This window comes from Caretta caretta, chromosome 2, assembly GCF_965140235.1.
Source record: "Caretta caretta isolate rCarCar2 chromosome 2, rCarCar1.hap1, whole genome shotgun sequence".
In the NCBI taxonomy this organism is placed as follows: Eukaryota; Metazoa; Chordata; order Testudines; family Cheloniidae; genus Caretta; species Caretta caretta.
In genome coordinates, this window is record NC_134207.1 from 17088161 (window position 1) to 17114483 (window position 26323).

Sequence of the window (26323 nt, forward strand, 5' to 3'; positions counted from 1 at the left end):
ACCTCGTGTAAATTGGCCTAGCTCCATCGAAGTAAATGGAGCTAGGCCTATTACACCAGCTAAAGAGGGGGCTCGGTATGTGTGGATGTTCTGTTCTTAGATTAATGGCTGTAGTGACATGAGGCCTGATTTCTGTAGCCATTTTGTGTACAGAACAGCTATTGATCTCAACAGATGTTCTGTATTTGGTTCCATTACACACCCCAAATTAGAGACCAAGAGAAAATATCTGTCATAGGGAGAATCGATTTCAATTAGGGCATTTTCACAAGTTTTCCAGGCAGACTCAATGATTCTTGGAAGTACCTGCGTTGAACTTAAAGCTGTGCTTTACGTTACACAAGGCATGGTAATGGATTTGTCCCTTCTGTGTTGTGGTTGCAGGAAAAGCTCTGCGTCTGTTTCTAATACTATTTCATTGATCCATGACAGAATGAAATTGTCTGTTATTAGTTACAAGACAAATATCCTTGGTTTTTCAGAGGTTGTAGATGCTCAGCCCCTCGGAAAATCAGGCCCTTTGTGTCTAAAACTGGGCAACCAAACCTGAAGGCATCCAAAATTAGAGGCCGCTTTGGAAAACGTGGTTCAGAATGTATCCATTGACTGCAGCTAATGCAGTGCACTTCTGTGCTCCTCGCCACCTTATTTCATCCCTCTGCATTGCAGTTCAGGCCTTAAAAGCTACCGTCTAGCCATAAGCTGATACAGTAACATAGAGCTAAACCTTTTCAGTGTTCAATCTAGGTGAATATTAGACACGTTACCGATTTTAGCGAGTTACAGTACTCTTTAGAAAAAGCAGAATGTGAAATAGAGTACGGAATGCTCTGAAAAAAAGGAAACAAACTAAATACTTTAATCTTAAGGGGACATTATTTGAAGGAAACAAACTAAGTCAGGGTAAGGGTTTGATTTAGCCAGTTTTGCATGTCTACGTATCACAATGTAAAGGGGCGAGGGGAAGGGGAATATCACTAACTACCCTACCATGTCTGTACTTAGTAGTTGAATTGCCTTAAAGTTGAACTTTCAACACTGGGCTGTGAGCCTTGATTTGACTTGGTATGCAGCACTGGAGAATTTTACTGTTTAAAAGGGGAAAGCAATGCATAGCCTGGAAACACAGGGTAAGGCTAGCACAGCCAAACCATGAAATATTAATGATATTCTTAAAGTCAAATTAGGGCTGCCTCTTAATATTGATTGTAATTAAATATGTGGCTAGGCAGGACATAACTGCTGGGCTCCTCTGAAGTCATAGAATCGTAGAATCTCAGAGTTGGAAGGGACCTCAGGAGGTCATCTAGTCCAACCCCCTGCTCAAAGCAGGACCAATCCCCAATTTTTGCCCCAGATCCCTAAATGGCCCCCTGAAGTCCACAGAGTTGACGTCTGGGGGTCTTCTGTAACAAAGGTGAGAGGAGGCCGAGTTCTGCATTCAGGAGGTCTGGATAGTGCATTTTAATGTTTGTCGTCCATCACACCTCACAGATCTGACACAGCTCACTCCCCCCTTTGGAATAATCTGTGCAGAAAGTCCTCTGCATGGAGCAGCAGCTGGGTAGAGACTATGGGTGTACATAAACACTGCTTTTGCATGTCAGCACATGCCTGCACCCACTCAATTTAGCCTGTAATAATTTATCATTTCAGGTTTAGCATTACTGCTGACCAGTGGAAAATAGAGATATTTTAAAATATGTAGATCACCTATCAAAGTAAGACCGTGCCAGTTAGTTAGAATCAGGACACTGCATAGCATTAAAATCACAGTGTAACAAGTGTATAATTTCTAAATAAAGCAGGGCCATTTACTTTGACTAGCAAGGGGCTAAGAAGTGTGTGGAGGGGGGGACCTTGCTCAGTCTTTACCCAGGCAAACCACCAAATCAGTGGGAATTAGCCTGAGCAAAGACTGAGGAAAAACTAGGAAAGGATCTCTAGAATTGGCCAAAAGTTGTAATACTATATTTTATAGTCTACAAATATCACCCTTTCCTTACAGGATACTGTGGACAGGAAATAGGAGGTAGTGGCATAATAATGAAAGAGGAAGTACTATCTCCTGTTGTCCAAACTAGAAAAGCAGGTTAGTTTCTAAATATTTTTTTTGCATACTCAGCAGAGAAGCACCCAAACGCTGAGTCTTCTGTATGGACCAAACGAAGATCCCAGACCCATTCAGGCCCAAACTTTTTGGGAAAGTCCAGTTTCAAACTTCGCATCCTGAAGCCATCTGTACTGCTAAGTGTAACTACAAAGTAATCTTCAGGGACACTTAACCACTCTGCACTTGTTGTGTATTATCAAATATGTCCATTATGGCCCCGCCCCATCTGGTGTAAATCGGCATATCTCTTTTCAACTTAATGGAGCTGCACCAGTTTACATGACCTGTGCTGGACCTGTGAATCAAAAATTTCAAAACCTTCCTCCAAAACTGTGCCCACCAGAATCACATGTGAATCCCAGGTTTGTGTGTGCAGACTGGCCTTTGCGTATGCAAGTCGGGGAGTTAGCTGTCTATAGGATACTGTGTGTACATTTCCTGATTGTGCACTCAAATGTGTATGTGGTGGGGGGCAGGGGGGTTGCATGTTCACATAAAATTGAAGAAATTTGGAAATCTGGTTCTGAAAATTTGAGAGTCTGCAAATTTAGCCCCACGTGCCTTTTCTTAATGTAACTAGCCACAAGGGCACAGTTCCTCAAAGGTAACGAGGCTCCAAATGGAAGTTAGGAGCCTCAGTGCCTTTGAGGATCTGGGCCTAGGTTCTAATCATGTGACTATAATGGAGTAGGGTTAATAGTTGTCATTTGTACATTTACCACAGAAGTGACATGATATTTGTGCTCTGTTGAAACAAAGGACAGTAGCCAGGATTATTAGCCTGCATTAAAGCCGTACTTAAAAAGCCATGGGCTGCTTTGTAGAGTAGGCTCACCACAGAGAGAGGCGTTGCTCAGTATTTGGCTTGACAGTGGCATCTGGAGCAGCATTAATGTTCGTAGCAGGAGTGAAGTGGATTTACACCATTCTTCTGCTAGCACCTGGAGATGGTTTTACGGCTAGCAATTACAGCTGGGTCAGGCCTCCTTTGAGTCTGGGCTGACACTGACTCTTTGTTTACATTATTAACCTTAAATAGGATTAAATGTCTTGAATCCATGCTTTGCTAACGTTTAATGCCTACTAGGGACCAAGCATCTCTTTCGAGGCTTAACCATGCTTCTTGCAATATGACTTTCACTGTATTCATCTTCCATAATTGGTAAGCATTTAGGGCTTTATCCCGTTCTCCCTAAAGTCAGTGGTTAACCTCTCTTTCAATGGGAGCAGGGGAAGGTCCTGGTTGTACGGTACAAACTGCTAATCTCTTTATTTATGGATTCAGTCTCTCAGCATGATTCCTCCTGAAATGGGCACATTTTTGTTAGCTATGTTTTTAAGCTGATTCTCTCTAACAAGTAAAATACATACATCATTTCTGGAAAAGGTAATCTCCGTTTACATTGTGCAGCTATCCTTGCAGCTTTATTGTCATCTAGACTCCTTTTCCCTCGATAAAAATTTAAAGTGTTTCATTATTGCAGGTGCACATGCCATGAAAAATTGTGTTGTTTTATTGAACTCAGTTTCATGGTCCATTTTATGGAGCTTGTTCCTTTAAGAAAAATCTAATTATAAGTTTAAATAATGACTATTGGCTTTTCTTAGGCTTGATCCTATAGTGGTTTAGTATGTATAGATCCCATAGAAATTAATAGGACTTTAGCATGTGGAAGGACACCAGATCTGTCCCTAAAATGACTTTGCGTTATGTTTGCTCTGCTTTTGTCTGTATCTTTGCTGCATTGTTTAAGGTTCTAGGAGGAAATAGCTGAAAGGTTTTATGGCTGCAAATTGTGGCCCAGGATCCTGCATGCTAATTCACACTTGCGTGGAATCCTACTGACTTCAGATGGGCTTCATGTGAGCATAAGGGGCACGTGGATCAGAATGGGGAGGGCTGGTCAGAAAATGCAGATTAAGGAGCAAATTCAGCTCCCTTATGACTCCGTGGATTACAGTGGAAACTGACACCAGGACTGAATTTGTCCCTGTAACTGCAAAATATGTGTTGAAGAGCCAGATCTTGCATCGTTAGACACCACAAACTCCCATTGAGTTAGCTTGGCATTTCAGGTGCAGGAGGAATGCAGGCCTAGATTTTCCAAAGTAACTTGTGAGTTTGGAGTTGTCTTGATTTTTGGGTGCCCATTTTAACACCTCTTTGAAGGGCTTGATTTTGAGTGGACCAGCGTTCAGCCGTTCTGAAAATCAGGCCACTTTGGGGTGTCTTATGTTGGGCACCCCAAAAATTGAAGCCCTGCACAATCACAAGTCACTTTTGAAAATTTAGGCTGCAGGATCTGATCCTTAAACAAGCAGCTTTGTAAGCATTTCTAGTGTAGCTACGTGAGGCAAAACAGTGGAAGTGGGATCCAATTTTCATTCTTAAGAACATGCTAAGATGTAAGGTTACATAGCCAACTGCATTTTCTTTTGTAGTTTAGGGCATATGATTATTATTAGTATTTGTGCCTTGCTCTCTGAAATTTTCTCCAGGCTACAAAGATGCTTTTCAGATTCTGGCTGACAAGAGAACACAACTTTTATACAAGTGGCCTTTAGTGCTCTTTATAATATTATTTATTGTAATTTTTAAACTGTATGTGTAATTTATATTCTGGCACTGTCTGATATTTGAACAACTTTAATATGTTTATTTCAATATATTATGCAAACAATACTTCTTATCTGATTTTTTATGTTCTGTCTTTAAAAACTTGCACCACTTATTAATAAATAGAAATTTCAATTATGTGGAGGAATTTCATTTATTTTAAAATATCTGTGTTAGAATCAGGCAAGTCTGAGGAACACAGGCTCTAATTCTGCCCCCAGCTGAAGTCAAAGTTCCCTTCAACTTCATCGGTGCAGGATTGATCCAGAGCCCTTTCCTTGCTCCTGCAAGTAATCCCATTGAGATCTGGGTGGTGGGATTGGCCCCAATATCTGTATCCTCTTTTGGTTCAATTGCAATATGAGTTACTCCCAGATATTTAATAGGAAAAGAAGTGTATTAAGAATAGAAAACCAGAAATTCAAAACAGCTGCTAGCCTATTAAAATATAGCCAAGTTACATGTAAAATATAATATTCACAATGTAAACGTTATGGGCACGTCTTCACATCAAAAAAATCACCCAAAATGCGGCAGCGAGTCTTAGAGCCCAGGTCAACCGACTTGGGCTCCCGCTGCCGGGCTAAAAATAGCAGTGTAGATGTTTGGGGTCAGGCTGGAGCCCAGGTTCCAGCCTCAGCCCAAAAGTTCTATTTTTAGCCCTCCTGGGAGAGCCCATCAGTTCACCAGCTCCAGCCTCAGCCCAAAAGTTCTATTTTTAGCCCTCCTGGGAGAGCCCATCAGTTGACCTGGGCCTTGAGGCCTCACATAAAACTGCTCTGAATCTGCTTACATGGAATAAATATATCTACTGGTTAAAACATGGGGCCGGGAGTCAAGGTTCCTGGGTTCTCTTCCCAGTTCTACTGCTGACTTGGTCTGTGGTCCTGGGCAGATCAGTTCATTTCTCTATGCTTCAGTTTCCTCATTTGTAAAATTGGTGTCATGCTACTTACCTATCTCACAGGGATGTTGTGGGGCTTTATTAATAATTGATGTTTTGACATCCTTAAAGGAAAGGTGATATAGATGTGCAAAGCGTTGTTATTGCTAACTTACCCAAAGCGCTATCTGTGAACAGATTCATGTGGTAGTTTTCACTGGGCTAAAGCTTTGTCATGCATTTTTAAAAGTTTCATTTTAATTCATAGAATCATAGAATATCAGGGTTGGAAGGGACCTCAGGAGGTGATCTAGTCCAACCCCCTGCTCAAAGCAGGACCAATCCCCAATTAAATCATCCCAGCCAGGGCTTTGTCAAGCCTGACCTTAAAAACTTCTAAGGAAGGAGATTCTACCACCTCCCTAGGTAACGCATTCCAGTGTTTCACCACCCTCCTAGTGAAGAAGTTTTTCCTAATATCCAACCTAAACCTCCCCCCACTGCAACTTGAGACCATTACTCCTTGTCCTGTCCTCTTCTACCACTGAGAATAGTCTAGAACCATCCTCTCTGGAACCACCTCTCAGGTAGTTGAAAGTAGCTATCAAATCCCCCCTCATTCTTCTCTTCTGCAGACTAAACAATCCCAGTTCCCTCAGCCTCTCCTCATAAGTCATGTGTTCCAGTCCCCTAATCATTTTTGTTGCCCTTCGCTGGACTCTCTCCAATTTATCCACATCCTTCTTGTAGTGTGGGGCCCAAAACTGGACACAGTACTCCAGATGAGGCCTCACCAATGTCGAATAGAGGGGGACGATCACGTCCCTCGATCTGCTCGCTATGCCCCTACTTATACATCCCAAAATGCCATTGGCCTTCTTGGCAACAAGGGCACACTGCTGACTCATATCCAGCTTCTCGTCCACTGTCACCCCTAGGTCCTTTTCCGCAGAACTGCTGCCTAGCCTTTCGGTCTCTAGTCTGTAGCTGTGCATTGGGTTCTTCCGTCCTAAGTGCAGGACCCTGCACTTATCCTTATTGAACCTCATCAGATTTCTTTTGGCCCAATCCTCCAATTTGTCTAGGTCCCTCTGTATCCTATCCCTGCCCTCCAGCATATCTACCACTCCTCCCAGTTTAGTATCATCCACAAATTTGCTGAGAGTGCAATCCACACCATCCTCCAGATCATTTATGAAGATATTGAACAAAACCGGCCCCAGGACCGACCCCTGGGGCACTCCACTTGACACCAGCTGCCAACTAGACATGGAGCCATTGATCACTACCCGTTGAGCCCGACAATCTAGCCAACTTTCTACCCACCTTATAGTCCATTCATCCAGCCCATACTTCTTTAACTTGCTGACAAGAATACTGTGGGAGACCGTGTCAAAAGCTTTGCTAAAGTCAAGAAACAATACATCCACTGCTTTCCCTTCATCCACAGAACCAGTAATCTCATCATAGAAGGAGATTAGATTAGTCAGGCATGACCTTCCCTTGGTGAATCCATGCTGACTGTTCCTGATCACTTTCCTCTCATGTAAGTGCTTCAGAATTGATTCTTTGAGGACCTGCTCCATGATTTTTCCGGGGACTGAGGTGAGGCTGACTGGCCTGTAGTTCCCAGGATCCTCCTTCTTCCCTTTTTTAAAGATTGGCACTACATTAGCCTTTTTCCAGTCATCCGGGACTTCCCCCGTTCGCCACGAGTTTTCAAAGATAATGGCCAATGGCTCTGCAATCACAGCCGCCAATTCCTTCAGCACTCTCGGATGCAACTCGTCCGGCCCCATGGACTTGTGCACGTCCAGCTTTTCTAAATAGTCCCTAACCACCTCTTTCTCCACAGAGGGCTGGCCATCTATTCCCCATGTTGTGATGCCCAGTGCAGCAGTCTGGGAGCTGACCTTGTTAGTGAAGACAGAGGCAAAAAAAGCACTGAGTACATTAGCTTTTTCCACATCCTCTGTCACTAGGTTGCCTCCGTCATTCATTAAGGGGCCCACACTTTCCTTGGCTTTCTTCTTGTTGCCAACATACCTGAAGAAACCCTTCTTGTTACTCTTGACATCTCTCGCTAGCTGCAGCTCCAGGTGCGATTTGGCCCTCCTGATTTCATTCCTACATGCCTGAGCAATATTTTTATACTCTTCCCTGGTCATATGTCCAACCTTCCACTTCTTGTAAGCTTCTTTTTTATGTTTAAGATCCACTAGGATTTCACCGTTAAGCCAAGCTGGTCGCCTGCCATATTTACTATTCTTTCGACACATCGGGATGGTTTGTTCCTGTAACCTCAACAGGGATTCCTTGAAATACAGCCAGCTCTCCTGGACTCTTTTCCCCTTCATGTTAGTCCCCCAGGGGATCCTACCCATCCGTAGGTCATTAATTTAATGATCATTAAAATGAAACCAAACCCGTTATCATTGTTTGGTTTGGTTTCATTTTAATGATCATTGTTTGGTTTATTTTCACATAAACAGCTGATTTGGAAGCCGCTTCACATTGCTAGGTAAGTTACAGTCTGTTCACTAGTGGTTGTGGAAACTTCCACGTGTGTTTCATATCATTCCAGTGGAATTTCCTGAGAGAGAATGGAGATGGGCATGACTTTTAGACGCTTGATTTCTGGAGGTTTGTCTATGTGCGGGAAAAGCCTGGAATAGCTAACGGAGAATAGCTATTGCTGAATGCCTGCTCCACACTAGCTCCCTGTGCGGACAAACTTATGCTGAACTAAGAGTGCCTTTGTGCAGTGCAGGTTAATGTGGAATAGCTATTGTGCTGTACGTTCACAACCTAGCTATTTCACACTTATTTCCCTGTGTAGACAAGCCCTGAGTAAAAAAAAAAAAAGTGACTAGAGTGAAATGTACCTTGACAAAGGATCAGTGTTTTCTAAATATCTGTCCAGTGCTGAAATTTCAGACACATACAACTGAAGGAGGTTGAATTACTAATGTTTTAACAAGGCTCACAGGGAGCACACTAAATATGACTCTGCTGAAAAACTGAACACTACTGGCATCTGACCCTGTTTGAGAAAATGGAGTACACTAAGCAAATGAGGGAACCAGAAGAAAGCCCATCTGACTGCAGCCACATGATTAGCACCAAGCAACCTACTCTGCTCAACAGTTGAAATGCAGTGTGAAAAGCTACTGCAAATGTTTGCTGAAAACCAGATCATGCAAAATATGGTCGCCCTTATTCTGATCTCACTCAAACACCAGTGTAAATCAGGAGTAACTCAACAGCTCAATGGAGCTACCTTGGTGTGAAATCAATTTAAGGGCCCCATTCCAATCTCACTTACTGCCAAATTTCAATAAATATCTATAGGATGAGCAATATTTTTAATGAAACAGCAAGTTACTTCTGAATTTTGAGTTGCATTTGTTTGGATTAAGAATTTTATTGCTTTAAAGATTTCATGCAGCACAAATACTTTCTATTGCCTGACTTACTTTCATGACAAGAACAGTACAGTATCAAATGCATCAAACTGTTCTCATAGAATGTCTTAACATTAGTTTGACTTGCTTAGCAACCAGAATAGCACAGGGCCCAGTCTGAAGCAAACAGAGAGATACCCAGCAGAATTCTACTGCAAAGACTTGCAGACAGCAGCAGGGATGACATTTAGATGGACATTGCACAGCCACGTAGGTGAGCCATTCATCCATTGTTCACAGGCACTGAAATGTGTCGCATGGGATCTTTTCCCTGGCCATCACCCAGATACAGAAGCTTGCCAACTAAGTGAATTTTGCTGCACATGCCAAATTTATCTCTACTGTAACGCCACTGCAGTTATCGGAGTTATACCAGGGATTAATTTGGCCTGAGTACTTTAATCATAGACTCAGAGAAATGGTGGGCTGGATGAGACCTCAACACAAGTTAAGAAACAAAGAAATGTGGGCCAGGGTAGGAAGATGTTGTAATCGTCCTCAAATAAGCACTCATACATAGATAGCATCCTACATCAGCAGCATTAATGAGCATTTGTGTTCTGACTCCATGCAGCTGCACACAGCCTCCCTCCTCACCAGATTATTCGTGATTTATGCAGGACTGATGTCAGGAGGGCATGTGAAGTTGTCCTAGGTCTGGATCTAGCAGAAGGACTCCTAGGAGCATGAATAACTTGAGCAGCTGCTTCCAGTGTCACACAAGCAGCAGCAGCAGAAGGGCTGATTCTTTGTCCAGCACTGGTCCCCCCATGTGTCTTTCTCAATCTTCCTCTCAGGATCCTTTCCTGGCCAGTTTGATCTCCAGGTGCCATTTGTTCTCACTCTTATGGGTATTTACAACTAGATTGGATAAATTACCAAACATGTACTGTTGGAACAATGCTGCACTGGAAGGAAAGCTCAATTGCCAGGACTTCTCCCTTTAGAATGGATGTCGCTGATTCTATGAATTTTCAGTCCCCTGATCTAATCACTAGCTAACTTCTCTTGGAACTCATAAGGAGGCAAACATTTGAGATTAATCTAACTACCCACTTGGTATCATACATGTTCATACAGATATAATTGAAAATGTATATACAATGCTACAGTGCTCGGAACAATAGAGCACTCAACTGAAGAAGAATCTAAAAAAAACTTAGAAACGAAGGGCCAAATTAATACCTTGATATGAGAGATAAATTAGTCTTGGGCTTCTGCATACCCCTGAATTTGCACTGACACTTTACAGGTTGGAAAACGTATCTATGCAGCGGATGCAATGGAAAATATGAGCAATGTGATTTTCCTGAGCAATTTTTATATTACTGATAAATATGGATGTGGCACATCCCAGTATATATATACTAATGCTTGCAAGGGCCAATGAGACCTTCTAAACGTGATGTCCTACAGACATTCCTATACAGCATACTGACCATCTTATCAAATATGACCCACCCACCCAAGTAGCTTTTTGTATGGCCCGGCAGAACCCAATGTTTGGTTGTTGCAATGCTCCCTTGATGAGAAGCTAGCGTATGTCTTCTTCAGGGATATTATCAGAACATCTCTGCCTCTTATCCCCCTCAAGTGAATGTACCTCCCATCTTCCATGGCTAAGGCAGTTGGAGTCTCAAGCTCATGTTGTCCCATAAGCTGGTACAGACAAACTGACCTGTTAAGGTAAGTGGGTCAGAGGACTGTTGGTCAAAAATCTTTCTGAGAAGCAAACTCCATGTTTTCCATGTTGAGGTGAGTTTCTGCCAACAAGGGTGGCAGAAATGACTGACATACTGTTCTTCCCTCATTGTACAATCCATTGCTAATAGTGAAAACTTTGGGCTCCCTTTAGGTGAAGATTACAAGCTCCTTGTCAGCTGAGATATGGGTTGTCATAAATATAAAGGGAAGGGTAAACCCCTTTGAAATCCCTCCTGGCCAGGGGAAAGCTCCTCTCACCTGTAAAGGGTTAAGAAGCTAAAGGTAACCTCGCTGGCACCTGACCAAAATGACCAATGAGGAGACAAGATACTTTCAAAAGCTGGGAGGAGGGAGAGAAACAAAGGGTCTGTGTGTCTGTCTGTATGCTGCTTTTGCCAGGGACAGAACAGGAATGGAGTCTTAGAACTTTTAGTAAGTAATCTAGCTAGGTATGTGTTAGATTATGATTTCTTTAAATGGCTGAGAAAAGAATTGTGCTGAATAGAATAACTATTTCTGTCTGTGTATCTTTTTTGTAACTTAAGGTTTTGCCTAGAGGGGTTCTCTATGTTTTTGAATCTAATTACCCTGTAAGATATCTACCATCCTGATTTTACAGGGGGGATTTCTTTATTTCTATTTACTTCTATTTTTTATTAAAAGTCTTCTTGTAAAAAACTGAATGCTTTTTCATTGTTCTCAGATCCAAGGGTTTGGGTCTGTGGTCACCTATGCAAATTGGTGAGGCTTTTTATCCAACATTTCCCAGAAAAGGGGGGGTGCAAGTGTTGGGAGGATTGTTCATTGTTCTTAAGATCCAAGGGTCTGGGTCTGTAGTCACCTAGGCAAATTGGTGAGGCTTTTTACCAAACCTTGTCCAGGAAGTGGGGTGCAAGGTTTTGGGAAGTATTTTGGGGGGAAGGACGCGTCCAAACAGCTCTTCCCCAGTAACCAGTATTAGTTTGGTGGTGGTAGCGGCCAGTCCAAGGACAACGGGTGTAATATTTTGTACCTTGGGGAAGTTTTGACCTAAGCTGGTAAAGATAAGCTTAGGAGGTTTTTCATGCAGGTCCCCACATCTGTACCCTAGAGTTCAGAGTGGGGGAGGAACCTTGACATGGTGGCACAGTGGTGGGATTAACCTGAAATCATTTTGAGATCCAGTTGAGATTTTTTTGAACTAGAAATACAGATTTTAAAAAGGAAATTTTTTTTTCCTTTGGAAAGGAAGTCCAGAAAGCAGTTGAAACTGAAAGCTGAAACTGTGGCCAAGCAGAGACAAAAGGGGATTATCTTGTGAATTGCAGGTTTTCTTTGCCTGGAGGCAGGGTACTTAACTCCTGCAGGGAAATTCACAGTCTTCCAACCCAGAGGTTTTTTTTTTCTTTTCTTCCTAAAAGTAAATAGGGGGTGTGTGTTCTACCCATTTGCTTTTTCTTTGGGCTGGGTAAGCAGGTTTCCAAGTAGTTGGAGGTTTTTTGCTTTAATTTGGGCCCAGAGCAGAGACAAGGAAATTGTCTTTTTCTGTAGGCTGACAGTCACTATCAGAGAATAGGTATTCTATTCCAGCACAGCAAAATTTTACAGCCACGTTTTGTTTGTTTATTTCTAAACCTCGGGTGTAAAGTTAGTTAAAAACAGAGAGGTTAGAATGGCAAAATCCATGGCTCGACTACAGCTCGAATTAGCCAAATTTCAGGCTGAGGAAAGACAAAGGGAACATGAAAGACAGATAGAACTCATGCGGCTGAAGAAGGAACAAGAAAGGGAGGCAGCGAGAGAAGCAGAACAACACCAAGCGGCTGCTCACAGGAGAGCTATGGAAGCGAGGGACAAAGAACTGGAGGAGAAGGAAAAAGAGAGGAAGTATGTGAAGGAGATGGAGAAGATAAAGGCTCAGCAGAATATCCCAACAAACCCTAGTAATCCTTCTCCAAGTACCACTTCCCATCCCAGAAAGTTCCCCACCTACAAGGCAGGCGATGATACTGAGGCCTTCCTAGAAAACTTCGAAAGGGCCTGCCTTGGGTACAACATCTCTACTGACCAAGACATGGTAGAGCTGAGGCCGCAGCTCAGTGGACCCTTAGCTGAGGTGGCAGCTGAAATGCCTAAAGAACACATGAACAAGTATGAACTGTTTAAATCCAAGGCGAGAGTCAGAATGGGGATAACACCCGAGCAGTCTCGTCGGAGGTTCAGAGCCCTAAGGTGGAAACCAGACATGTCATTTACCCGACATGCCTACCACATTGTGAAACATTGGGATGCCTGGATATCAGGAGCAAGTGTTGAATCTCCAGTAAATTTGCCCTTCCTAATGCAAATGGAACAATTCTTAGAGGGTGTTCCTGAGGAAATAGAAAGATACATCCTAGATGGGAAACCCAAAACTGTAATCGAGGCAGGAGAGATTGGAGCCAGATGGGTGGAGGTGGCAGAGAAGAAGAAAACTGGTCGCAGTTGGAGCGGAGACCAGAAGGGACCACCCCAGACCACACCCTATTACCGGGGGCTGCCCAAAGCCCCACCTACCTCCCAAAGAACCCTCCAGACCCCTTATCGTCCCACCACCCCGTTCTCCAGCAACCCTCCTCGCCCCAGTGACCCGTCAGCTGGACGATGTTTTAAGTGTAACGAGCTGGGGCATGTAAAGTCCAACTGCCCCAAGAACCCCAACAGGTTACAGTTCATTGCACCGGAATCACACCAGAGGTCCACAGGCCCAGATACCTCCCAGATACCCTTGGAGCAGAGGGAAACTGTGAGTGTGGGCGGGAAGAAGGTCACCGCGTGGAGGGACACCGGAGCACAAGTGTCAGCTATCCATGCTTCCTTAGTGGACCCCAATTTAATCAACCCAGAGATCCAAGTGACGATTCAACCCTTCAAGTCCAACTCTTTCAATTTGCCTACAGCCAAGTTGCCTGGCCAGTACAAGGGCTGGTCTGGAATGTGGACTTTTGCAGTCTATGATGATTATCCCATCCCCATGCTGTTGGGGGAAGACTTGGCCAATCATGTGAAGCAGGCCAAGAGGGTGGGAATGGTCACCCGCAGCCAGGCTAAACAAGCCGTGAGGCCTAGCTCTGTTCCGGAAACTTCTATCAGGACCCAGTCAGAGGTGATGGACCCGGACCCCAGGCCAATGTCTGCAACAGCAGTAGTGGATCCAGTCCCAGAGACCCAGACGGAACCAGTCCCAGAACCGGAACCAGCCAAACAACCAACACCAGACCCCGTGCCAGCACTGAATCCAGTACTTGCAACCTCAACACCAGAGGGCCCCACTGAACCTGAACTGGCAGCAGCCGATAACCCTACACAAGAGGCTCAGCCGGAGCCTGAATCCCAACATAGTGCACCAGCGGAGAGCGGTTCACAGTCAACAGAAACAGCTCCATCCCCTATATCGCTTCCAGAGGGACCAAGCCTAGGTCCACAATCCAATGAGGAACTGACATCCCCAGCATCAAGGGAACAGTTCCAGACCGAACAGGAAGCAGATGAAAGCCTCCAGAGAGCTTGGATGGCGGCACGGAGCAACCCACCGCCTCTCAGCTCTTCTAATCGATCCAGGTTTGTTGTAGAAAGAGGACTTTTATACAAGGAAACTCTTTCTGGTGGACACCAGGAAGACTGGCATCCTCAGAGACAGTTGGTAGTTCCAACTAAATACCGGGCCAAGCTCTTGAGCTTAGCCCATGATCACCCTAGTGGCCATGCTGGGGTGAACAGGACCAAAGACCGTTTGGGCGGATCATTCCACTGGGAGGGAATGGGCAAGGATGTTTCTACCTATGTCCAGTCTTGTGAGGTGTGCCAAAGAGTGGGAAAACCCCAAGACCAGGTCAAAGCCCCTCTCCAGCCACTCCCCATCATTGAAGTTCCATTTCAGCGAGTAGCTGTGGATATTCTGGGTCCTTTTCCGAAAAAGACACCCAGAGGAAAGCAGTACATACTGACTTTCATGGATTTTGCCACCCGATGGCCGGAAGCAGTAGCTCTAAGCAACACCAGGGCTAAAAGTGTGTGCCAGGCACTAGCAGACATTTTTGCCAGGGTAGGTTGGCCCTCCGACATCCTCACAGATGCAGGGACTAATTTCCTGGCAGGAACTATGAAAAACCTTTGGGAAGCTCATGGGGTAAATCACTTGGTTGCCACTCCTTACCACCATCAAACAAATGGCATGGTGGAGAAGTTTAATGGAACTTTGGGGGCCATGATACGTAAATTTGTAAATGAGCACTCCAATGATTGGGACCTAGTGTTGCAGCAGTTGCTCTTTGCCTACAGAGCTGTACCACATCCCAGTTTAGGGTTTTCCCCATTTGAACTTGTATATGGCCGTGAGGTTAAGGGGCCATTGCAGTTGGTGAAGCAGCAATGGGAGGGATTTACACCTTCTCCAGGAACTAACATTCTGGACTTTGTAACCAACCTACAAAACACCCTCCGAACCTCTTTAGCCCTTGCTAGAGAAAACTTACAGGATGCTCAAAAAGAGCAAAAAGCCTGGTATGATAAACATGCCAGAGAGCGTTCCTTCAAAGTAGGAGACCAGGTCATGGTCTTAAAGGCGCTCCAGGCCCATAAAATGGAAGCATCGTGGGAAGGGCCATTCATGGTCCAGGAGTGCCTGGGAGCTGTTAATTATCTCCTAGCATTCCCCACCTCCAACCGAAAGCCTAAGGTGTACCATATTAATTCTCTAAAGCCCTTTTATTCCAGAGAATTAAAGGTTTGTCAGTTTACAGCCCAGGGAGGAGACGACGCTGAGTGGCCTGAAGGTGTTTACTACGAAGGGAAATGTGCTGGTGGTGTGGAAGAGGTGAACCTCTCCATGACCCTTGGGCGTATGCAGCGACAGCAGATCCAGGAGCTGTGCACTAGCTACGCGCCAACGTTCTCAGCCACCCCAGGACTGACTGAACGGGCATACCACTCCATTGACACAGGTAATGCTCACCCAATTAGGGTCCAACCTTACCGGGTGTCTCCTCAAGCTAAAACTGCTATAGAATGGGAGATCCAGGATATGTTACAGATGGGTGTAATCCGCCCCTCTGAAAGTGCATGGGCATCTCCAGTGGTTCTAGTTCCCAAACCAGATGGGGAAATACGTTTTTGCGTGGACTACCGTAAGCTAAATGCTGTAACTCGCCCAGACAACTATCCAATGCCACGCACAGATGAACTATTAGAGAAACTGGGACGGGCCCAGTTCATCTCTACCTTGGACTTAACCAAGGGGTACTGGCAGGTACCGCTAGATGAATCTGCCAAGGAAAGGTCAGCCTTCATCACACATCTCGGGCTGTATGAATTTAATGTACTCCCTTTCGGGCTGCGAAATGCACCCGCCACTTTCCAAAGACTTGTAGATGGTCTCCTAGCGGGATTAGGAGAATATGCAGTCGCCTACCTTGACGATGTGGCCATATTTTCGGATTCCTGGGCAGACCACCTGGAACATCTACAAAAAGTCCTTGAGCGCATAAGGGAGGCAGGACTAACTGTTAAGGCTAAGAAGTGTCAAATAGGCCTAAACAGAGTGACTTACCTTGGACACCAGGTAGGTCAAGGAACTATCAGCCCCCTACAGGCCAAAGTGGATGCTATCCAAAAGTGGCCTGTCCCAAAGTCAAAGAAACAGGTTCAATCCTTCTTAGGCTTGGCTGGTTATTACAGACGATTTGTACCACACTACAGCCAAATCACTGCCCCACTGACAGACCTAACCAAAAAGAAACAGCCAAATGCTGTTCAGTGGACCGGAAAGTGTCAGAAGGCCTTTAACAAGCTTAAAGCGACACTCATGTCTGACCCTGTACTAAGGGCCCCAGACTTTGACAAACCGTTCCTAGTAACCACAAATGCGTCCGAGCGTGGTGTGGGAGCAGTTTTAATGCAGAAAGGACCTGATCAAGAATTCCACCCTGTAGTGTTTCTCAGCAAAAAACTGTCTGAGAGGGAAAGCAACTGGTCAGTAACTGAAAAAGAATGTTACGCCATTGTCTACGCTCTGCAAAAGCTACGCCCATATGTTTGGGGACGGCGTTTCCACCTGCAAACCGACCATGCTGCACTGAAGTGGCTTCACACCGTCAAGGAAACTAACAAAAAACTTCTTCGGTGGAGTTTAGCTCTCCAAGATTTTGATTTCGACATCCAACACATCTCAGGAGCTTCTAACAAAGTGGCTGATGCACTCTCCCGTGAAAGTTTCCCAGAATCAACTGGTTAAAATCGTCCTTGAGATGTGGAAAATATTGTTAGTCTTTATGTACTTGGTAGTATATTTAGAGATGCATGTGTCTTATTAACTCTGTTTTTCCTAGAGCTCCAGGAAGAAATCCCAGCCAGTGTTTCACCCTAGCTGAGATTTGGGGGGCGTGTCATAAATATAAAGGGAAGGGTAAACCCCTTTGAAATCCCTCCTGGCCAGGGGAAAGCTCCTCTCACCTGTAAAGGGTTAAGAAGCTAAAGGTAACCTCGCTGGCACCTGACCAAAATGACCAATGAGGAGACAAGATACTTTCAAAAGCTGGGAGGAGGGAGAGAAACAAAGGGTCTGTGTGTCTGTCTGTATGCTGCTTTTGCCAGGGACAGAACAGGAATGGAGTCTTAGAACTTTTAGTAAGTAATCTAGCTAGGTATGTGTTAGATTATGATTTCTTTAAATGGCTGAGAAAAGAATTGTGCTGAATAGAATAACTATTTCTGTCTGTGTATCTTTTTTGTAACTTAAGGTTTTGCCTAGAGGGGTTCTCTATGTTTTTGAATCTAATTACCCTGTAAGATATCTACCATCCTGATTTTACAGGGGGGATTTCTTTATTTCTATTTACTTCTATTTTTTATTAAAAGTCTTCTTGTAAAAAACTGAATGCTTTTTCATTGTTCTCAGATCCAAGGGTTTGGGTCTGTGGTCACCTATGCAAATTGGTGAGGCTTTTTATCCAACATTTCCCAGAAAAGGGGGGGTGCAAGTGTTGGGAGGATTGTTCATTGTTCTTAAGATCCAAGGGTCTGGGTCTGTAGTCACCTAGGCAAATTGGTGAGGCTTTTTACCAAACCTTGTCCAGGAAGTGGGGTGCAAGGTTTTGGGAAGTATTTTGGGGGGAAGGACGCGTCCAAACAGCTCTTCCCCAGTAACCAGTATTAGTTTGGTGGTGGTAGCGGCCAGTCCAAGGACAACGGGTGTAATATTTTGTACCTTGGGGAAGTTTTGACCTAAGCTGGTAAAGATAAGCTTAGGAGGTTTTTCATGCAGGTCCCCACATCTGTACCCTAGAGTTCAGAGTGGGGGAGGAACCTTGACATGGGTAATATATTTAGCACTTCCATGCTTTAAAGCACTGCCAAATTCTGTTCGTTGAAAGGACTTGTTTTTTGGTATCCAGTCACATTTTTTATCCAGGGCATTTTAGCCTACGAAGACTTTGAAAAATGCTTTTGTGACAATTCCCTGATGTTTTAAAGTAAGAGATCTGGGACAAATGGAAATTATCCATCTGATTTATTAATTGCAAACAGAAAATCAGGGGCATTTCCTATCATAGAGCCTGTTCCAAAGCCCACTGAAATCAGTTGAAAGATTCCCATTGCCTTCAATGGGCTTTGGATTGGGCCCGTAGTGGCATTCTAATGACTGATGTTCTAAGGCAGAAGAACCCTTACAGAAGCCTCCAGGGGTACTCAATGTATTGGCCTTGGGGCTCGGAAGGGCTGAGCCCTAGATACTCCAAACCTAATGCTTCAATTTAGTAAAGAGTGCCTGTTGCCTTTCAAAAATGGGGTGGGGGGAACTCCAAGCCCCACTGAACTCAATGGCCAGGCTCCTATTGTCTACAAGGGGTTCAGGATTTCACACATGAAATTCTCATTATAATCCAGCTAGCTGAAGGGTGGCATATTTAAAAAATACACAGTTGTGGCAGGGGAAAACAAATAACCTTCAGAGATGTTCTCCCTTGAACCTGGATTAGCAGAGCATGTCATGAAGTGGCCAGCAAGTCCCTTTTGGACCTTGGTTCCGGTAGTTCCTTGGAACAGAGGGATTTGTGGGTTAGGCCAGCTGTAGCATATCAGAACCTGCCGAATTGCCCTAACCAGAAAACAGCCCTGTCCTAAGATAATTTGATTAGAATTCAGTGTATCCTTTTGGTTGAAAGTATTGCTGGTCTGACAATTGATTCCTACTTAGGGGTGTTATATGATTTTAAAGGCACTGACTCCATGCTCATATATCCAATACACAAGTCAGTGAATATATGGCAGAATCTGGGCAAAATCTATCATTTGTGGCCCTTGCCATTCCTCTCTTGGTAAGCAAACAAAGAAATGATGATTGTTTTGTTCCTCATTAGGCAGAAATAAGCCTAAAGACTATACCCCTGAGAAAGCACTGCACAATTCACCGGGATAGTGTTTTGAGTGAGAAGTCAGCATTGTCCCTAATAATGCTTCCTGTGTCAAAGCTGTCGCAGAACAATACCATGTTGCAATGATTAGCCGAGATCACTCCACAGCAGGGCAGAGTTAAAATTGCAAAGTTCAAAGATGAAATGCTGTATGATGTAAATCCTGCTGAAAGTCAAATGATCTTCACTTCCAAACATCAAACAATTTGGAATTGCTCCCAGAAAACACATTTTCTCAGGTATGGCTGTTATTGCCTGTCATTATACTGGACACTTTCATCCCAATCTGGTTGATGCGATATTGAGCCAGGGTCAATGGCAATAAAAACTGTGTATGGCTAAGGCAGATCCTTTCAACAAAAGGTGTTTCCAAGTTACTCAGGCTGCTGCATTCAATCACAATTCACAAAAGCTGTCTTTTATTATGGAAGTGACTGCCACATAGAGCTGGTTGGCACATTGTTGCCAAAATGAGATTTCACCCAAATGTGCTGCTTTGCTGGGGCTGTAATGTCTGAGAGAGCGAGACTCATAACAAACTCTATAACCCTGGAATGTGGGAGATCCAGATTCAACTCCTCTGTACCTGACTCAGAGCAGAGTTTTTCATCCGAAATCACCCTGAACCAGGCAGAGCAGGGATTTAAATCTGGGTCTTCCAATTCCCAGGCTAGTAATCTAACCACAAGGAGGACAGACAGATGGACGGGGGCGGCGGAGGGGGGAGCATGTGCGCACAGACAGAGCCCTGCTTATTCAGCACCCATAGCTCCTCTGGGAAAAGATCACTTCCCTGATGTTTTGTGTCAACATGATAGCCAGTAACAAATGCACAAGGTGGGGGTTGAAATAGTGCCCTAGGTCTGAACACCTGTGGACCTTAGTGAAGTTAGTATACAAGTCCAGATTGAATTGGAGCCCGGCAACTGTCCCCTAGCTCTGTAACTGGCCTTGCCAAATGCAATGTCTGAATATCTCCAAACTTTGGATCTGGATACAGATTTACATCCAAACTTTATAGGCTGAGCCCATCATTTCCCCTTCTTTTTTCCTACCACCCCCCCCCCCCAGACGTTCTTGTTAAACCCTGGATTTGTGCTGGAAATGGCCCACCTTGATTATCATACACATTGTAAGGAGAGTGATTACTTTAGATAAGCTATTACCAGCAGGAGAGTGGGGTGGGGGGAGGTATTTTTTCATGCTTTGTGTGTATAAAAAGATCTTCTACACTTTCCACAGTATGCATCCGATGAAGTGAGCTGTAGCTCACGAAAGCTCATGCTCAAATAAATTGGTTAGTCTCTAAGGTGCCACAAGTCCTCCTTTTCTTTTATTTCCTATTGTGACTGATGAGACAACCACCCAACGTGAGATGTATTCGCTATGGGGTGGGCAGACATAGAGCTGAATAGATTGATCTTTCTACAGGTGTGCTTAGATGCACACATGCAGAAGAATTCCAACAAAACTGGCAAAGAGCACTGGGCACAGTGAACCAGGAGTGCCTGAAGAGCGGACAGTCCCATTTGGCGCAACTGTTTTTCCTCCAATCCAGCAAAGCATGGCTTTTTGACTTTCCCAAATGTCATACATTAGCAGGTCAAAGTGTTATGCCCAGTGCCAGTATTTTGCTGCATTAATTGGGTAACATCGTAACATTCCTCCAGCTCACATCATTGGGATACACTATGAGGACAAAGTAATCAAAAAGAGAGATTTGCTGCAAATGGTAAATAAATGCCTTCATGACCTTGTGCAGGTCTCTTAGGGCCTGATCTAAAGCCCAGGGAAGTCAAAGTCTTTGCATGGACTTCAGTGAGTTTGGATCAATCCCTGTACGTTCTGATTTCCAAATATAGCCTATAATGTTGGGTGTCTTAAGTTTTGGGTGAGACCTCTGAAAATCAGGACTTAGGTTGGGCACCCCAAAAAAGAAGGCATTCAAAATCACAGGCCACTTTTGGAACTTTGGATCTTAAACTCGCTGGGTGAAATCCTGGCACCATAGAAGTGGATGACAAAACTCTTGTTAACTTCAGTAGAGCCAGGATCTAACTTGCTACTCATTATTTTCCTCTTCTGTATAATGGGGGTCATGATACTTTCCTACTGCACAGGGCTGCTTTGGGGCTTAATTCATTAATGCCTGTAGAGCACCTTGAGTTCCATGGACTGAGGTGGTTATGGAACCTTTCTTTGAGCTTCTTATTTCCTCCTATGATGCTTTGGATGCAGTGGGTAGAGTAGTGACACATCACTCAGTGTCATCATTATTACTTCATGTCACCACTATAGTCTCATCTAGTTGACTGTAGTTGAGCTGTATTTCAGCTTTCCTACACCACTCTCTTCAGACCTATCCATAGTATCCATTGTCCAGAATGACTAACCGGCAGCATCAAAAATGGCCTAATTACATTGGAAGGCTCTGTCCCTTTAAAGGGGAAAAACATCCTTTCAGTTCTATTTCTCAGTGTAAGTAATTACTGCCCAAAGTGGTTTCACATCCTGACCTGGACTGCTGCAAAGTCATTCCATTTAGGGATTCAGTTCAGGACATACCACAGGCACTTTGCTTGTACATGATCCTATTTCATTTAGCCTAGTTGCCTTTGGGATTATAATACCATTTTCACAAGATTTTTTTAAGGCAATTTTATCAAGCCTGTCCACTCGCAGACTATTATCTTTCACTAAGACTTTATTAAAACAGTGTGATAACCTCCTGTCTATTTAAACTCTCTGAAGTTAATCGTCATATCAGGAGAAGCCAGGTAAGTCAGTATTAAAAGATTACTAGATATTCACATTGTGAATAGTTTTAAGTGGTGCTGCTATGGAGAGGTACCTAAAAGAATCTTTTTCAATTTGTGCAGTTAATAATCATTGAGGCTGAAGAATGAAGAGTGTTAGGAGAGAGTTTTTATAACATATGATTTCTTAAATTCAGACTTATTGTAGAAAGTGTAAACTTTTGATCTAATACAAATCAGGTGATGATAGAAATTCAGTCAAGAACAAACTTCTTTTTTCATATTAGCCAGAGAAGATTTATTTAGACCTGTTTTTCAAAGTTTGTTTTAAACCTGAAAGGGTGACCTTTAAATCTTGGAACTGAACAGAGATAGAGAAATTAGTATGCAAGGTCTTTCCCTTTTCTCTCCTTCAGCCTCTTAACTTCTGTTCTGCTCTGTTTAGCACTATAGATAAGGGGAGAAAACAGTTGATATCTGATTGGACTCCTTTTGTGTTGGAAAAAAGAGAACATTTCAACCTGCACGGTTACTTGTCACATTAAAGTGGGTGAAAATGAAGCATAGCTAATAAGTTAGTTACCTTGAGATCTTTGTTTGGTGAGACTAATGAAGAGGTACTTAGTCCTGAATCTCTAGGGTCACATAAGTGTAACCCAAACTGCTGAGGTTGTTATCCACACCAAAACCATTTTTGCTGTATCTGGGTTTTAGAAACATTGGATGGGATTAAAAGCTTACGTGTTATTTAAGTGCGTCGGTTACCTGGTTCAAGCTATGAAAACACAGTAAAATTTAATTTGAAATAAATAATTAGCTGAATTATCATATCAGATTGATTGGTGTCAGTATTTGTGGCTAGGAGCTTGACTGTCAACCTACATGTGAGAAATATTAGGGAGGAAAATGGTCACAGGAACAAAGCTTGCAGGGTCTATCTGTGTGTTTTATGTCATGCCCATCTCTTTAGTACTGAGTGTCTTATCAATCTAAAAGACATTGTCAAATGACGATCATTGGCAATTTTTAGTTTTGACAGTGAAAAAGTTGTATATTTTTAGCCCGATTGTGTATTTCACTCATTGCAAAGCTTACATTGGTATCAATAAAAATGGAAAGATACCATTAAAAATTATAACAAGGATGTTTCCATTATAGTTAAATGAGCTGGGCATTTGTCTTCTACAGCTAAATCCTGCATTCTTTCCTCAGGCAAAACTTGTACCAACATAAAGTCAGTTCATGATCAAACCTTTAGTAATGTATATTAATCCTACTTCAAAGCTGCTTTCACTTCTTTGATGTGGTTACATCTCTCTTCCCCAGCAGTATTTCAAGATTTATTTTATGAGAATTTATCTTTCCATATCATGTTTTCATCATGCTACAATAGCTATGGTATAATATCAGGTGGGAGTTTCTAATGCAGAATGACAATGTTTGATTTAAAAATCTGAATATTTTAATACACTGGATAGAGTTAAACAGAAGTACTCAGACCATTCTATAGGGAGCATTTAGGGACAGATGTAGGTCTCTCTCCAGAGCCACAGTATTTTAGCATTCAAATCATTGTACTTCATTCTTGTTCTGTTATATTGGCTACTTTTCCCATTCCCTTTTACATCTCTCTCCTAATTTTTCCAGTATGGCAATTTTTATGTTCCTCTATCTCCCACCTCTGCTTTGCCCACTGCAAGCTTTGCTTTCTCCAGTCTCTGTTATATCATGCAATATTGCACACATTGTAGGTCTCTCTCTCCCTCCCTCCCTTCCTCCCCTGTTCTGCTGCACTGTTGAGCTCTCTATCAGTTTTAAACAAACTGTCAAAGAATCTGAAACTTGGCTAGGAAAGTACCTGGATACATGATGAACTCCCCTTTTTATCTGGGAACATTTGTTGAACCAAAAGAATGAATGACAGCTATGCTGGCAAACCTTGTCATTCTGAGAAATGCAATTACAAACATCAATAATTTCTGTGATTCTTTTATCCTCCCAAAATAACAAATTGAGGTGTAGGCCAGTGGTTCTCAACCAGGGGTCGGGGTCCCCTGAGGGGCCGGGAGCAGGTTTCAGAGAGGTTTCAAAATAAATCAGAGAGCAGGGCCAGCATTAGACTTACTGGAACCCAGGGCTGACAGCTGAATCCTGAGCCCCATTGCCTGGGACTGAAGCCATAGCTGGAGCAATTTAGCTTTGCGGGGGCCCCCTGTGGCACAGGGCCCTGGCCAATTGCTCTGCTTGCTACCCCCTAATGCTGGCCCTGGCTTTTGATCTACTGAAAAACGGTTGTTGTGGTGCAGATGGGGAGGGCGGGGGCTCAGAGAGAAAAATGCTGAGAACCCCTGGTGTAGGCTAATTACTCAGCAAAACTCTGAGGCCTCAATTCAACAAAGCACTTACAGACATGCTTAAAAGTTTTGCTGAATTGGACCCTATATAGTGGTGGATTTGAAACTGGGTCAACGGGGCCCGTGCCCAGGGGCCCCGACCAACTGGACGCCCCCTAGAAAATATCCGCCACCAGTGGCGGAAGCCTGGATCCTCACCCCTACTCTGCGGTGGCAGCACTGGGCAGGGGAAGCCCCCATCAGCAGCCCCCACAAGGGCCACTGATCCCATCTGCGGCAGAAGCTGCGGGGTGGCAGGGCAAGGCCGTGCGCCCAACCCGCTCTCCAGTAGAAGCACCAGGCAGGCAAGGTGGGAGAAGCCCTAGTACCCCAACCCTGGTTCCCCTCAGAAACACGGGGGGTGACAATGGAAGCCCCAGCACCTGGACCCCCGCTGCAGCCCCCAGGACTGGAGGAGCTCTCATTCCCTGCTGCGGCTCTGGGGCAGTCGTGCAGTGAGAGAGCTTCTCTGGTCTTGGGGCCCCAGTGGGGGTGCAGAAAGGAGCAAAAGGGATTGCAAGGCTGCAGTGGGCAGGAAGGAGGGGACCCTAAGTGAAATGGGCTGGGCCCTGAGGAAGGGGCAGAAAGGGACCCCCCACTTGCTCTGGCCTAGGGCCCCAGGAAACCTTAATCTGCCTCTGACCCTATATATCTAAATAACTGTAGGACAAAAAAACGGTTATCATTGAGGTCAATAGTCAGATGTGCATTGTTTCTAATAAGAGCAGGACTGGACCTTAAATTTCATAAATTTATAGATTTTTAAAGCCGGAAGGAAATCATTAGACTCCTCTCAGCTGACCTGCTGTATAAGACAGGTCATCGCGTGTGGCTGAGCTACCGTATGTCTTTTAGTCAGACATCCAAACTTGATTTGAGGTGGTACAGACTTCACCACATCCTTTGGTATGCTGTTCAATGGTCAGTTCCTCTCACCGTTAAAAATATATTCCTTATTTCCAGTCTGAATTTGTTTAGCTTCACCTTCCAGCCATTGGATTTTGTTATGTTGCTGTCTGCTAGATTAAAGAGTAGATCTGGTCAAAAAACCAGTTTATCATCAGAAAATGCAGTTTCATCAAACCCTAAACATTTTGCATGAATGTATCTGTTTCAACAACATTTTAGACAGGCAAGATCATTTCTATTTTCTCATTTTTCTGATGTCAAAACATTTCATTTCAATAATGTCAAAATGTTTAATTTCAATAAGGTAAAAACAGTTTGTTCCAACTTTATTGTTTTGATTCAACTTTTATATTTTAATATTTTATATTAGAATGTTTTGATATTAGCCAAACATCTGTATCTTATCAAAATGAAACATGTCAACAGTAGTGTAGCAAAACAACTGAATATTGACAAAACAAAACATTCTGAGAGTTCTGAATCAAAATTGTTTGGAATTCTCATTTTGTGGAATTTCAGAACAAAAACAGATATCAGAATTTCCTGTGGAAATTTTCCTATCCGACCAGCTATATTAAAGAATCCTCTAGTTTCAGATATATCTCCTTATGCAGGTACTCATAGATCCTGGGTGAAATTCAGGTCTTATGGTAGTCAATAGCAAAACTCACATTGCATAATGACAGGTTTCAGAGTAACAGCCGTGTTAGTCTGTATTTGCAAAAAGAAAAGGAGTACTTGTGGCATGTTAGAGAATAACCAATTTATTTGAGCATAAGCTTTCGTGAACTACAGCTCACTTCATATGAATCCGATGAAGTGAGCTGTAGCTCACGAAAGCTTATGCTCAAATAAATTGGTTAGTCTCTAAGGTGCCACAAGTACTCCTTTTCTTTTTGCGAAAACTCCCATTGACTTCCATGGATCCAGGATTTCACCCCACGATCAAGTCAACTCTTATCCTTCTTTTTGTTAAGCTAAATAGATTGAGCTTCTCAAATTTCTCATTGTAATCAAGTTTTTCCAGAACTTGAATCATTCTTGTGGCTCTATAT

At 43.6% G+C, this 26323-nt stretch overlaps 1 protein-coding gene across 8 annotated transcripts in view; it reads left to right on the forward strand.

The window, feature by feature from the left end:
• Nucleotides 1-21546: 21546 nt before the first annotated feature.
• The window catches only part of LOC125632846 (otoconin-90-like), an 89752-nt gene continuing 84975 nt past the window's right edge, over nt 21547-26323 (forward strand). For 5 of the 8 annotated variants that reach the window (XM_048841665.2, XM_075124932.1, XM_048841667.2 and 2 more), the window contains exon 1: nt 21548-21987. The gene's annotated coding sequence lies outside the window, so the exon portion shown is untranslated. Of the gene's footprint in view, nt 21988-26323 lie in introns of all 8 variants that reach the window. The other 3 variants (XM_075124935.1, XM_075124934.1, XM_075124936.1) reach the window with 2 other exon arrangements.